Genomic DNA, 16,074 nt, shown 5'->3' with positions numbered 1-16,074 from the left:
TTAATAATACCAGCTTTTTAATGTTGAGTTTTTAAAAAATTCAATATAATTTCAAAATCAAAAAATTGTCTGGCCGAAAAATCGAAGCACACCGTTAGACTTAGTTTTTTGTAATCTTTTCAAATATGCAAAACGATTTTCAAAATTTCAATATACAGGGTGTTGTTTTAAGGTCACAATTACTTTATAATTTTTTGTTAATCCGGACCTGGATTTTTCTTGTGATTAGTATGTCAGTCGTTTGAATTGTGAATGAGACATATGTGTACCAAATATTAAAAAAATATACAGGGTGGTTCTAATGTTATGGCTTAGGAAAGAAATGAGCAAAATCGATAAAACACCCTGGAACTCGGATATAAAAGTCGGTAGAGCAAAAAATTTAGTATACCTAGAACGGCCTCGGTGACCTATATTCACCATTAAAGTATTTCCGTTTCTCAATGAAACACCCTATATTAAAATTAAACTCACCAGACTTCGGGGTTGAACCGCGTTAATATTCACTGGGCCGAGCTTTCGACGTCCTATCTGACATCATCTTCAGGACTTCCGGGGTCTCAGTCTTCTATGCCCCCAGACACTACACCAGTGTTTCCCAACATAGGGCCACAGGGTGGCAATTTGATTGTTGAAGGGGGCAATTCGAAAATGGACTCGATACGAGTTCCTTTGGCTACTGGTCATTTAAATTCAATACTGGGTTTCGGTACCAAATTTAACGAAAAAAGCAAATTCTTAAATAATTGCGGTAAATAATTTTTCTTAGGTATTTCACTAAACCAAAATATCAACTATATGTTTTCGGCGTCAAGTGAACTTAAAATTTTGAAAAAGTGATCAATAGAGCTCGGAAAATATGCACTTAAAAAACCCTAAAATATGCATGCAAATATGCACAAAAAACAGTTGAAATATGCACTAAAATATGCTTTTATGCATTTAGCATATTAATAAAAAACGCAGTAATTCTTGTTTTGAAGGTATTTAATTATTTATTTTATGCCAATGGCCTTAGCTCTCGAGATTCGAAATAAAAAAATATTTATTTTTTGCCCAAGTCACAAAAAACATTTATTTAAATTTCAATTACCTACATCATTATATTTATTTATTCTTTATATTTATCACCATCATTCTTTATTATATTATTTTTACAACTAAAATTATACACTATTAAACGTTTTTCTAAATTTTCTACTGAAAAACTGAGCCTTCTATCTGATAATTAATTGTTTATACACGGAAAAACTTATTTCTACTTCACATAAAGTTAAAGGAGCAAACTTAAAATATTGTATAATTGTGGGTTCTACCTATACCTACCTATAACATTAAAGTATCTTCATATTTCCCCATGTTAATAATATTATTTATTTGAATTATTTTTTGATATCCCTCATTTTTCTTTAACACCGCAGAATTTTTGATACACTTTGGTGGTTTCCCCAAGATGTTTAATTTTTTCATTTAATGAATTGATAATTTCAATACTTTGGTTTAATAAAATGTTTCGCTTTTCTAATTTAGTAATAATTGGTTCAGCAATATTTACAAAATTGGTTTGGATATGTGTCAAATTACTTTTTAATAACGGTTTTTTAAAACATCCACACATTTTTTATAGCATCTGAGTTATCTACATCGAAACTACAAATGACGCCTCTAATTCCATCAAAATTATGGGTTATGAAATTTACAAAACTTAACCATGTTCTCCATCTATACCTACTTGAGAGCAAAATAATCGACTCACTTGCTGAATTGTACACGTTAGAAATCTCGAATTTCCTAAACCTGTTGTCCGATTTGAGTGATTTTTATTAGTATGTTATAGCCTTATTATTTAAGAAAATCGATGTAATATTATTGTTGCTATACAGGTAAATGTCATTGTATACCGAGTGTAACGATCATACTGTGTTTTTTTTTTCTTAAAGTTCGGAACACCCTGTGGAATATTCTAGCATATAAAAAATATTTAAATTAAAATTCAACTGTAGCCTCAGGCTTTATTAATATTTTCTTTTTTTATTTATTTGCTTATGTTGGATAATGAAAAAGATAGGTACGTTAACAACTTGCGATGTTTTTCATCTATAAATCCTCATTTTCTGCTTGGTTTAATAAACAAGCCTAAAGTAGGCTATGAGAAATTAAAAATTTAATGGACGTCAAATGGTTAACAGTCAAAAAGTGTCTGGTTTTTGTGAAAATTAGTAGATTTATTATTTTAAGTTTCAATTAAGTCCAATAGTTTTTGTTTCTTGTTATTTGGTGGAAATGGAACGCGCTACACAAGGAATTTGACCCGCGATGAGTGTGTTAAAGTAGAGATCTTACATAGCGATGGACTTAGCTACCATGCTATCAGCTCCTTATATTGGTAACCATTTTTTGCTAATGCACGATAATTTAAGACCACGTTCACGAACTGTACTTTGCATTGGCCATGGAATAGTCCAGATCTTAACCTGATCGAAAATTTGTGGGACATAATTGGCAGAAGTCTACGACAGCGTTTGCCACCTTCTAGAACCTTACAAGAGGTAGAAACAGCAGCTCTCGAGATTTGGAATAATATTGATCAAGACCAAATAGCATACCTCATTTGTAATATAAAAGTACATATCTGCATATTCGAGACGAGTCCCCTTCGTCCCTTTTATGCGTCGTATCCTTGCCTTATGAATTGTAAAAGACAGAGATTAGGCATGTTACTAGAAAATGGTTCCACGACAATTTTCAGATTTATTGTTTAGATCTGGGATCTCACTTCTCTTTAATTTTTTTTCTGTTGATATCGTTTGAGGCAAAAAAAGTCTGAAAATATGCAATTTTAATAAATGCATATGCACTTATAAAATTTATCCAAAATATGCAAATATGCACTTAATATGCATTTTGCATATTTCCCGAGCTCTAGTGATCAACATAAAGGGTAAGAACAGAACAAGTGGGTCGCGGTGAAGGTGGAGGTGGAGGTCGCGGTCGATATCGGCATCCATGTAAAACAAACACATTGTAAAGAATGGAAGAGACCAGAGCAGGTCTCTTAACAGGTAATTATTGACATAATTATTTATACAGGGTGTCCAAGAAAAACTCTTTTGAATTGAATTAATTGATGATTAACTATTTATATGGGAAATAAGCCAAAATGAAATTGAAAAAAATAATTTTATTAACGTTTCGACGCCCAAATCGGGTGTCGTTTTCAAAATACAAAATTTTGTATTTTGTTAATAAAATTATTTTTTCAATTTAATTGTCGCTTATTTCCCATATAAATAGTTAATCATCAAAATGCCACAAGAAAATAGCTTCAGAACAACATTAAATTAATTGACAAATAAATACTGTTCTTCGCTTAAATTCAATATTCAACCTACCAAGAGGCAGATGGATGGCAGCTTGAACATTAAAATTAAGCAAAAAGCAATGTTTATTTATCAAAACATATTTTTTTTCTGTTTTGTGACAGCAGTAGAATGTGTTTTAAATTAAATAAATTACATATATTCCTCTTTTTGTGTCAATTAATTTAATTAAAATATTTTCTTCTTGGACACACTGTACAAATAATTATGTTAATGTTTATATTACTGAATAGAGAATGGAATAACCTTTTAAATGAGCTAGCACACGCGCCCTATTCCCTATTTAAAAATAAGGGGTGGGGGAAGTTGAAGGAAGGGAGTGGACCAATGACAAATGTATGTACTGTAAAAATGTTTCCCCCTTAGATCAAAAATCGACCTGTTTCGCCTTTTTATTAAAATTTAATAAATACAGTCGAACCCGCTTATTAGAGTACCGGTTATAGGAATATCTCGGTTTATGAAATATAAATTCGAGGTCCCGAAACGTTTCCATTTACTCCTTAATAAATTTATCCGTTTATTGGAATACTTATTAATAAAACAATACCGCTTATTAGAATATTTTTCAGGTCAACGAGTAAATTTTTACCTACAATTTCGAATTTCTTAAAATTTAAATTATGTCTTGTATTATGGTTTCTCGCCAAGGGCTTCGAAGGCCTGTAGTTCTGTTTTATTTATATTATTTGGGTTTGTCAAATAGGTAATAAATATTTTATTGCGTTGTTATAAGTACCAATTCAATCGTTTACCGACAAATTCAGTCGTAAAATTATTTCTCTATCTACAAACTATACATATATTGCCACCCAGTTGCCTGTTATAAAATTTTTAAGAAACAGTTCGCCCATCCTAGTCGCTTGTAAAGTTATAAAACGTTTTCAGGATGGCCAAACCATTGTAAATTTTTCAAATTTTTATAATTCAGAGCAACAAAAGTGACTAGTATTTTATGTAACAAAAAAGCAAGCTACAATTACCGATTATTTTTCAAGACTAAATTAAATGAGTAATTGTCTTAGGTATATTATGTGTTTTAATACGAAAATATTTACATAATCTACATATATATTGTTCATATAAATTACTTTATGCATCCACATAATATAATGTCATTTGGTTTTTTAATAAATACGTTACGCTATTGTATTATTGACATAAAAAGACCTAAAACCATATACATATACACATTAACACAGTATGTACTATAATTACGTATATTCGGTACATTTATTACGGCTAGCCACCAACGATCGGTTATTAGAATATCTTGGTTATAAGAATATTTTTGCTTGGCACGAAGGCTATTCCAATAAGCGGGTTCGACTGTACTGCCAAATATCGAGGTGGACTCTTTTCTTTGGCCCACTCTGTATATTGAATATTGCTTGCCGCTGCTGGTCGCAGGCTAATCGAAATAGAATTCTGCGCAAAATACTGTCAATTCCTGGTTTCGGAGTCAATATGAATTATATTTTCCATCATTCTAGGAATCTCATGAATCTTACTGTGGTGTTGCTTAGAAGTGGTAAATATTCTATTTTGCTAAGAAGTATTTCAGGGCTTTGGTGTTATTTGGTCTGGTCCTGGTGTTTTTCTGGTGGATTGCTTGTGAATAATTTTCATTGAAGTATTGCGGTGTTTTGTATGCTATTTTGGTTGGTCTTGGTTATTAGTTTTTCCTAACTTTCATTCACTTCGTCTATAAAGTTGTCGTAATTGAATTTAATGTAATTTGCCATTCTTTGGAGGGTTCTCTTCGTGGTTTCTTCTTTTCTTTAGTTGAATAAACTATTCCTTGACCTCGGTATTGAAATGGGGTTAGCTTTTCATCGTTTTAAACTTCAATAATATTTTCTTCTATTTATTTCCCCAGCTTTTACCATTCCTTTCCCGGTTACATACACCGTTTACATTCCATATTGCCATTTTAAAATGCCCTTCTCCTTATTTGTGTGTATGTTGCCCTTTAAATATAATTTCTTTCTATTTGTGTTATCACTTTCATATTCACTTATAACAAGCAATTTTCTTTCACTAAGTAATTTTTTTAAGTAGTTGGCACTTCATATTTGCAGATCTTTCTATCATGTTGGTTTTTTGGTCTCATGTCTATCTTGTGTCTTCTACAATTACAATTCTTTTTCTACAAACCTGAATTTGCGAGTACGTTTCTAAGTTTTTTACAACTACTGTTGATCTATTTTTGCTCTGTTTATTCCTGTTATTACCCAAATTCCTTATTTATATAGTTTTCTATTTGGTTTTTTAGTTGCCCTTAATCTGATATATCTATTGGTAAGCCTCTCATTACTAAATTATTTTTTTTTCTTTTATTTCTGGTATATTTCTATATTTATTCCTATTTTCTCCATTTTTTGTATCACGATGCCATTTGCTTTTCCATATTTGTATTTTCTTTTATTAACTCGTTTGTAGTTTACAGTCACTATTCTCCTTCATGATCACCTTCATTCCCTCTACTATATTTCCCATCATATTTTTTATATCCTCAAGCTTCTTATTTTTGCTTTTTTTGTCCTTGCTATTAATCAAATTGATTTTAATTTGGTTTTCAGAGCAAAAAATACGAACATGCCTCTATCGTAGTATGTACTAAAAGAAAATGCTCTGAAGTTACCCAAGAATTTCAAAATTAAGTGATTTAAAGTTTTTAGACAGTGGATGGACAGGAGCTGTGCAAAAAACACATCAATCTTAAAAAAAGCTTGTGGTAAGACCGCCGTTGTGAATATAGTAAGTCCTAAGGACTGGAAAATTGAATTGATATAGATCAGGAACTAGGCAATTATTTTTAAATGTTACCAAACAGAACTTTACCATTTGACAATACCAAACAAAATCTATGCAGTTGGAAGTAATAAATGTTCTATAGTCTAGGGCGCATCTGTTTTGAGATGGACATTGAGAGGTGACTCATATTTTTTTTGCAGAAATTGCTTGGAATTAACTCATATAATAATATTTGAGTTATCATCCCACTCAAAATGGTCCGGGACATTGTTTAAATAATCAAAATGTCAAAAAATGAAGGAAAAATTCGATTTTTTTCTTCGTTTTTGATTATAATTTTAAAAGTTTCACTTCCGGGAAAAGTTGCACTGGTAAATAATTTTAAAAATTGTTGCAAAATAGCAATAATTGCGAAAAAACCATAAAAAAAAACAAGTTGTATTCGCATTTTACGTTTCTCAACCATTTATTATGCTATACTTAGGACCTTCATATTTAACCCAGAAAACTGTATGCTATAGTAAAACAATACTGTCATTAAGATCGGTTTAATAGATTTTGCCAAATAAATTTTGCAATCCGACTTTCGCAAAAAAAATTCAATTTTTAAAAATGTTGCAGGAGTGAAAATAAAGCAGATAGCAAGTTGAATTTGTTTTACATATAGAAGAATACCGTACATTTCATTTGCAATTTGCAAAATTAAAATCGGTTAACTACTACGCGGCGTCAGAAGTTTTTTTAACATAAACATTAATTTTTAGTGCTACGCGCAGGACAGCGTTGTTCCATTCACACAAGTCGATTTCCACAAACATTTGTTCCGATCTTTATCTAATATATTATTTTGTTACGCTATATTTTGTTGTATTTTAATATTTTAATTCCACAAAAATCAAACTAATTTGATTTTTGTTTGTGAAATATTGTTTAAAAAATTGCATATGTTTAAAAATAATAAACTTTTATTCTCTAAGTTAAAATATATGAACAAAGAAAGTTTTTGCTAAAAAAAGTGTAATTTCAAAGGATGGAGTATGTGTTTTTATTATGCAACAAACAAATTTATTTATTTATGTCGAAATCTACTAAAAATTAAAATTTATCAATCATTATTATCAAACGTCATTGGAATGCCCAATCAAAGCAAACGTATCCGCTGTCTTGCGAGTAGCACCAAAAATTAATGTTTATTTAAAAAAATTCCTGACGCCATGGTAGTTAACCCATTTTAGATTTTGCAAATTGCAAATGAAAGGTACAGTATTCTTCTATATGACAAAAAATTCAACTTGCTATCTGCTTTATTTTCAGTCCTACAACATTTTGAAAAAATGAATTTTATTTGCGAAAGCTGGATTGCAAAATTTATTTTGCAAAATCTATTAAACAGATCTTATAAAATTTACAGTATTGTTTTATTATATCATAAAGTTTTTCTGGGTGAAATATAAGGATCCTAAGTGTAGCATAAATCTTTGAAAAACGTAAAATGCCAATACTTCTTTTTGTGTGTTTTTTTCGCAATTATTGCTATTTTGCAACAAAGATGACAATTTTTAAAATTCATAGCTAATCCTGTATTGCAGGAAATTTAATTACGCAACTTTTATGTTTGTGCAACTTTTCTCGAAAATGAATACTTTTAAAGTTATAATCAAAAAACGAAGAAAAAAATCGAATTTTTCCTTCATCTTTTGACATTTTGATTATTTAAACAATGTTCCGGACCATTTTGAGTGGGATGATAACTCAAATATTATTATATGAGTTACTTTCAAGCCATTTCTACAAAAAATATGAGTCGTATTTCAACGTCCAAATATACTAATATTTGTACAGATGCGCCCTGGTCTACTAGAGAATATCAGCTAAACAACTGACACTTGTTTTGTTATAACATGAATGGTGACACTGAAAATCCACTAGTTGTAGGGAAACGCAAAAATTACTTTTCCGCGATGCTTTCCGGAAGTGGAGTTTCAAGGATGTTAAATTATTAAAAACTGTGAGCCATCGCCACCTATTGCCAAGTTGGTTGAATACTTTTGGCTGTCACATAAGGGTTAGCATTCTTAATGGTTAAATTCCGGAGAATATATAATGGAAACATCGCTTAATGATAAGTAGCAGTATATTATAGAATATATTTATGACAATTAAAAATGCATATAATAGTTATTTATGATATAAGTGTTAAAAGTACAATTTTAAGGCACGCATGTGAAAGTTTGCAGAATGAGTGAAGCGAATTCTGCAATTCACATGAGTGCAATTCACATGAATTCTACAATTCACAACTTTTTCTATAACTTTGTCGTTTATTATTGTCACGGTTTCTCCGGAGTGCATGACTTTTGTTTTGTTTAAATTCATTTTCAGTCCTATTTTAGAAGTTTCTGTGTGTAGTTCTGAAAGCATGGTTTGCAGTCCTTGTAGGTCAGTAGCTATCAGGATTATGTCATCCGCAAGTCATAGATTACTGAGGTAGCGGCCATTGATGTTTATTCCCTTATATTTTCAATTTAGATTTTTAAAAACATCCTCCAAAACTAAGGTGAACACTTAGGGTGATAGAGTGTCTCCCTGTTTAACTCCCCTGTTTAATGGTACAGGGTTCGCGTATTCATTTTCATTTAGGTAGTATGTAGCTGTATATTGGTTCATAGTTTCTTTTATTAAGTTAATATATAATAATAATAGAGTTTATTTGTAGTAATTAGTACATAATAATAAACCCAAGTTTTAACTGACGTTGTTAGTCACATGGACTACAACTTCTGCGTGACGGTTAAATTTTGATTATAAAACAACATTAAATTATCTTAAAGTTTACAAAAAGGAATTAAATAGTCTGTTTCGCTCATCTGTCTTCAAATTTGGGCTCCTCTTCTCACTAATTCAGTTAACGGTAAATTTTGTTTATCAGACCTACGAAAATCTCTAATAAAATTCAACAAAGGATTGCGAAAACTTCATATGGTATTCTTCTGGCGGGACTTCGTTTTATATGAAAATTATAATTATCATGACTTTTAAGGTGTTTTATTCATTTTTACAGTAATTTTTTCGATGTAAATATTTATATCTGCTGTCTGTTCTAGAATTTTGCATTGCGTTTATATACAGCGTGTCTACTTGAGTTGGAAACATATGGGAAACTTTTTTATTATTAATTTTACGAAAAAAAGTTATTCTTTATAAAAAGTTCTGCATGCCCCAAAACCTAAGATTCAATCATCAGATATCAAATTTTCTGAATATTATACGAGGTATGTCAAAAAATATGAATTTCGGTCAAGGGTAAAGTACCTTTATTTCTCTCAATATCGAAAATTCTTATGATAAAAAGTTGTTTGGAATTATAAACTAAGATCAAATATGCAATTACATGCTTCTTATTGAAAAAAAAAATTTTTCTCAAATTTAAGGATACCCAACAATGTTTTTAATTATTACAAATATGATAACTCGTTTATTATTCATTTTACGAAAAAAAGTTATTCTTCGTAAAAAGCTTTGCATGGTCTAAAATCTAAGACACAACCATGATATATCAACTATTATTAATTTTATACGAGGTGTGTCAAAAAATATGAAATTCGCTCAATATTATAGCACCTTTATATTTCACAGTATTTCAATTAGAAGGATGTAATTGCATATTAACACATAGTTTTTAGTTCTAAACAACTTTTTTAATAACTGTTTTCAATATTGTGAAAAATAAAGGTACTTTACTCTTGAGTGAAATTCATATTTTTTGACATAACTCGTATAAAATTAATAAAATGTGATATCTGTTGGTTGCATCTTCTGCCTTATGACCTACAGAGCTTTTTATAAAGAATACCTTTTTTTCGTAAAAGTAATAATAAAAGAGTTATCGTATGTGTAATGAATCAAAACGAAGTTGTATCAATAAATTTGAGAAAAATTTGGAAAATATTTTTTTCCAATTAGAAGCATCTAATTGCATATTTGAGCTTAGTTTTTATTTCCAAACAACTTTTCAGGATAAGCATTTTCGATATTGAGAGAAATAAAGGTACTTTACTCTTGAACGAAGTTCATATTTTTTGACATACCTCGTATAATATTCAGAAAATTTGATATCTGATGATTGAATCTTAGGTTTTGGGGCATGCAGAACTTTTTATAAAGAATAACTTTTTTTCGTAAAATTAATAATAAAAAACTCTAACAAGAAGTAAAACCACTTCTATGTAAATTGGTATATTTATTAAAACTTAAAAATCCCAATGGATTGAATAAAATATGTCCAATTCAGAACGTTTTCAGACCTATCGGTCCATCATCAGTGAATCTACAATAAAATAAGTAATCCCACTATTAGAATTGAAAGATGGTTGAAATTTTTAAAAAGCTAAAAATGTGGTTAGATTACTTACGTGCATACTTGCTAAATAGCCCCAGAACCAAACAATGGTTGAATTTAAAATTCAATTTACATTATTTAAAAATAATATGAAACAGGCTAAACGCCGATGTTACAGGATATTGCCTATGGGAACATGGTGAAACCCTACCAAAACCTCAATCAACCATCTTAGGCCAACTTTGACTATAAAGTGACACTAGTGTGTAAGGAACTGTTTGAAGTGACATTGACAGTAGAGAAAAAGGTAGTCGATTTTCAAAGGCAAACCACATTACACATAATATGTGTAATGTGGTTTGCCTACTTCCTCCATTACAATATTTTAACATTTACATCAAGTCTATTTCCATTTTTACAGACTATCTACCACAGTGGGAACGACTGTTTTTATTGTTATTAATTTAACAAATTTTACAATAAATACCACAAAACAACAGGGAAATTATAACTTCCTGTGGAACTGTCATTCTTGTCATGTCACCATTCAGAATTTCCGTTATCAAAATCACTTGCTTCCATACAGTCATGATGTGAACTTGTCAGATAGAGCTCATTGGTATCTACCTCGGGCGAAAAACATTGGATATCTTAATCATCCATGTTATAATTCACATCTTAGTCATATGTTCCGATGACGGATCAATTGTAAAGGGTTTTTACCCTGTTATTTTTACTTTGGTGGCTTGCATGTAGATTCTAAGTGAGTATAACCTATAAAAATTTTTTAACCTTAGTCAACATTTCAAATACTTTGCATCATTTTATCTGGTTGTACACATTTTAGGATTGCACTGATGATGATCGGTCAACCGATTGAAAACTAGTTCTGTCTTTGATGTAGCCCTGTATAGGGATTTTAACAAATATACCTTTTATAAAGGATTTTATGATTTTAAATCTATTGGTTATTGAAAAGAAATTGTGATATACAAAATTAATTTAGAATATAAGATTATTTATATTGACTGTATACCATAACATTAGATTGATCAAATTGATAGAAAGAAAGTTAAGCTGCTGTCAATAATGATAAAAAGATAAAAATAGATGAAGGTGAGAGAAGAGAAAGAATCAGTATTAGTTGGAATGTTATTGTACAAAATGAATAAATTGGTAGGCAATTTAATCTAGTCTATATTGTATTGGTGGTTGTATATGTAAAAGGAAAATATTGTTATTTAAAAAATAAATGCAAATTTTTGTAAATAATGGATTTGAGTTAGGATACAGTCAAATAATTAAAAGTGTGTAATATGTGAATGAAAAAGAATTGTAATTATTATGAGATGTTTTATTTTTTAATTTTATTTCAAAAGTTTTGAGAGAATTCTTGTGACAAAGTGAGGGTATGTGAAGTTAGAGATAAAGAAAAGTATGATTATAGCTGTTAAGTCCAGTTGATACACGAATGAAATTAAAATGAAAATAATATTGAAAGTGTACTGAATAAAATAAAACCAAAGTAAGAAAAAGAATATTGATATAATTTAATTGTAATTATAATGGATCTGAATGTGAGAACTGAAATTAAGTGATGGGATGTTAGTTGAAGAGGTAAAAATTTTCTTGGAAAAAATCAAAGACAAAAAGTAGAGGGCTGTGGTGTAAGGTATAAAGACAAGAATTTTAAGGGAAAGAGAGGGATAAAGAAAAGATGAGGTGTGGAATTAAACTGAACGAAGTAATGAAATGAAAAAGAAGTAAAAAGATAGTAGGGTGAATTAATGAGGTGATGGTTAATAGGGTTCAGTAGTTAATAATGTTAGTTGGGTAAAGGAGTTTGGAAGCAGTGAAGGAAAGAGGAAATTTTGAAAAAGAAGGGAGAGTAAGTTGAAAGAGAAAGAATAGGATAAAAAGAGGAAGTTGAAAAAATAGGAATTATGAGAATAATTGGCGGTGAATGGGGACAAAGTTGCGGTTAAGGGATGTTTGTCTATTGACACAGTTGGGACTCTTCTTCATGTCCTTGCCAATCTCCAAATCTTCGTATAAGTCTAAACGGAGTGTATTGTTTTGTTGAATATGTGTATCAACTGGACACCTTCAGGAATCTTAAGTTCATGTTTATTGACTTTTAAATGGTGTGAAAAGGCAGAAGTGGTATCTCTCTTGCTGTGTTCAGCAGATCGGGTAGAAAGGGATCTGTAAGTTCTGCCGATGTAGGTGGCATCACAATCTGAACAAGAGAGTCTGTATACCCCACTCCGGTTCATATAATGGATAGGATCTTTGGTATTAGTTAAACTTTTGCTGAGAGTGTTATTAACTTTGAAAGATATTTTTATGTTGTCACAAGAATTGGAAATGATATGTTTGACTCTTTCAGATAATTTGGAGTTATTGAATGGTAAGGAGGCATAGATGGGAGTAGTTGTGGATGATGTAGAGAAAGCGGATTGTTGTAGTAATTTGAGTTCTCTTTTTTGTTGAAGTTTAGTGATGATGTCTGGGTCATAACCATTGTTGACTGCAATCTGTTTGATAATATTCAACTCTTTGTTGAATTCAGTTACGGATAAAGGAATAGAGTTTAATCTATGTATAAAACTGCGAAAAGCAGAGAGTTTATATGATAAAGGGTGATTAGAAGTAGAATGGATAACATGATCTGTCTGTGTTGGTTTGCGGTAGATACCAAAGTTGAAGTGGTCATGTAGTCTGGTAATAGATAAATCCAGAAAGTTAATGGAGTTAGAAGATTCTAGTTCCATGGTAAAGGTGATATTAGGATGGATTTGATTAATTTTGTGAAGTAAGTTGTGAGCTGAATCAGAGTTACCAGAAATGAGGACTAAAATGTCATCAACATAACGGAACCAGTGTAAGATCTCTGGATTTTTTATGATATAGTTGGATTCTAAGTGATCCATAAAAACATCAGCTAAGAAAGGAGATAAGCAACTACCCATTGCTAAACCGTCAGGTTGTTGATAAAAGTTGTTATTAAAAACAAAGTAATCTTGAGATAGACAAATTTTGAGAATGTTTATAATAGACGAAGTGGTGGTGGAAGTGACAGAATTATTTAAGAGGAGTGAATTAACCAGACTAATCGATTAATTTTTTGGTACTGAAGTAAATAAATTGCTAACATCAAAAGAAAGCATAACAATATTTGGATTAAGATTGACAAATTGAAGTTTTTCAACTAATTGGCGAGAATTCAAAACAGTAAACTGTGGGGTAAAGTTGATAAAGTTTTTAATGGTGTTAAGAATGAATTTAGATAAAATAGAAACTGGAGTGTTAATGAAGCTGACAACGGGACGAATAGGAATGTCAACTTTGTGTATCTTTGGTAAACCGTATAACCTGGGGGTGAGTGGATTTGATGGAATTTTAGTATATGGTGCTTCAAATTCAGAAAAGAATTCAGTAAATTGCTTTAAGTTGGTTTTCATCTTCGAAACAAAAGATTTAGAGGGATCAACGGGAAGAAAAGTAAAGTTATTGTTGTCTAGGAAAGAGGTGACTTTGTCAATGTATAATTGTTGGTCTAAAATAACAAGGCAGTTACCCTTATCTGCTTTGCTGAAGATGAGGTGGTGGTTTTGGATCTTATTTTTGATAGATTTGAGTGTGGAGAGAAGGGATTTAGACTTATTATATGAGAAATTGGGAAAAGAGAGAGATGAAGAAGTTTGTGTAGAAGTAGAAGGGGAACTGATGTTGGTAAGAGAAGAGTTATTGTTGGAAAGAAGTTTCGTTTTGAATTTGTTGATAGTTTGGATGCAAGAGTTTCTGATTGAAGTTTTTTGTGTGAGTGAAATGGAAAGATTCTGAATAACCATGTCGGTCTCTATGGAAAGACTCTCAAGATCTTTGATAGATAAATTGCTAGGAATGGAGTGTTTGAGGCTGAGGTTTAAGAGTTTTAATTCGTCATCAGAAAATTGGACATTTGAGAGATTTTTGATTCTTGGGTGGAATCGAAAATTGGAATAATTTTTATTACGAGAAGCTTTTTGTTGATCAAGTCTAATCTTATTTTTGATTAAGTGTTTTAATTTATTATTGACTCTATTAAATTTAACTGAATGTGAATGATCTACCTTATCCTGAACGTCTGACATAAAAGAATTAAGATTAATAAATTGTAAAGTTTCAAGTAGAGAATCATATGTTACCTTTAGCTTACATTCTATGTAGTTGAGTTTACTGTAATGTTTACAAATCTCTTTCTTCATGAGTTTAATCTGCATGGAGGTCCTGATGTTGGGATGTACATTATTGGATGTTCTAACTCTACAAAATGTTGGGAAGACTTTATGATGTAAACATCTTGAAATGAACCATATGTCCAGCTTTATGTTGCTCCGTTGTGTGGCTAATCGCAAGTATTGTAGCGCCAAGTTGACCATACTGTCATATATAAACTAAAAGGGAAGTTCCCTAGGTTGGCTGTATACCATATAGTTAAAAAACTCTAACAAGAAGTAAAACCACTTCTATGTAAATTGGTATATTTATTAAAACTTAAAAATCCCAATGGATTGAATAAAATATGTCCAATTCAGAACGTTTTCAGACCTATCGGTCCATCATCAGTGAATCTACAATAAAATAAGTAATCCCACTATTAGAATTGAAAGATGGTTGAAATTTTTAAAAAGCTAAAAATGTGGTTAGATTACTTACGTGCATACTTGCTAAATAGCCCCAGAACCAAACAATGGTTGAATTTAAAATTCAATTTACATTATTTAAAAATAATATTAAACAGGCTAAACGCCGATGTTACAGGATATTGCCTATGGGAACATGGTGAAACCCTACCAAAACCTCAATCAACCATCTTAGGCCAACTTTGACTATAAAAGAGACCTTCCTAACCACTGGCCTTGATTTTTTCCAAGAAAATTTTTACCTCTTCAACTAACATCCCATCACTTAATTTCAGTTCTCACATTCAGATCCATTATCATTGCAATTAAATTATATCAATATTCTTTTTCTTACTTTGGTTTTATTTTATTCAGTACACTTTCAATATTATTTTCATTTTAATTTCATTCGTGTATCAACTGGACTTAACAGCTATAATCATACTTTTCTTTATCTCTAACTTCACATACCCTCACTTTGTCACAAGAATTCTCTCAAAACTTTTGAAATAAAATTAAAAAATAAAACATCTCATAATAATTACAATTCTTTTTCATTCACATATTACACACTTTTAATTATTTGACTGTATCCTAACTCAAATCCATTATTTACAAAAATTTGCATTTATTTTTTAAATAACAATATTTTCCTTTTACATATACAACCACCAATACAATATAGACTAGATTAAATTGCCTACCAATTTATTCATTTTGTACAATAACATTCCAACTAATACTGATTCTTTCTCTTCTCTCACCTTCATCTATTTTTATCTTTTTATCATTATTGACAGCAGCTTAACTTTCTTTCTATCAATTTGATCAATCTAATGTTATGGTATACAGTCAATATAAATAATCTTATATTCTAAATTAATTTTGTATATCACAATTTCTTTTCAATAACCAATAGATTTAAAATGTT

At 30.4% G+C, this 16,074-nt stretch overlaps 1 protein-coding gene across 2 annotated transcripts in view; it reads left to right on the top strand.

Annotated features, from left to right (window-relative positions):
* The window catches only part of LOC126891646 (somatostatin receptor type 2-like), a 525,450-nt gene that overhangs the window by 67,637 nt on the left and 441,739 nt on the right, over window positions 1–16,074 (top strand). The window lies entirely within an intron of this gene.

The sequence above is a fragment of the Diabrotica virgifera genome, chromosome 9, assembly GCF_917563875.1.
Source record: "Diabrotica virgifera virgifera chromosome 9, PGI_DIABVI_V3a".
NCBI lineage: Eukaryota > Metazoa > Arthropoda > Insecta > Coleoptera > Chrysomelidae > Diabrotica > Diabrotica virgifera.
The sequence above is the reverse complement of the archived record's forward strand: the minus strand, read 5'-3'. Positions and strand labels throughout refer to the sequence as shown.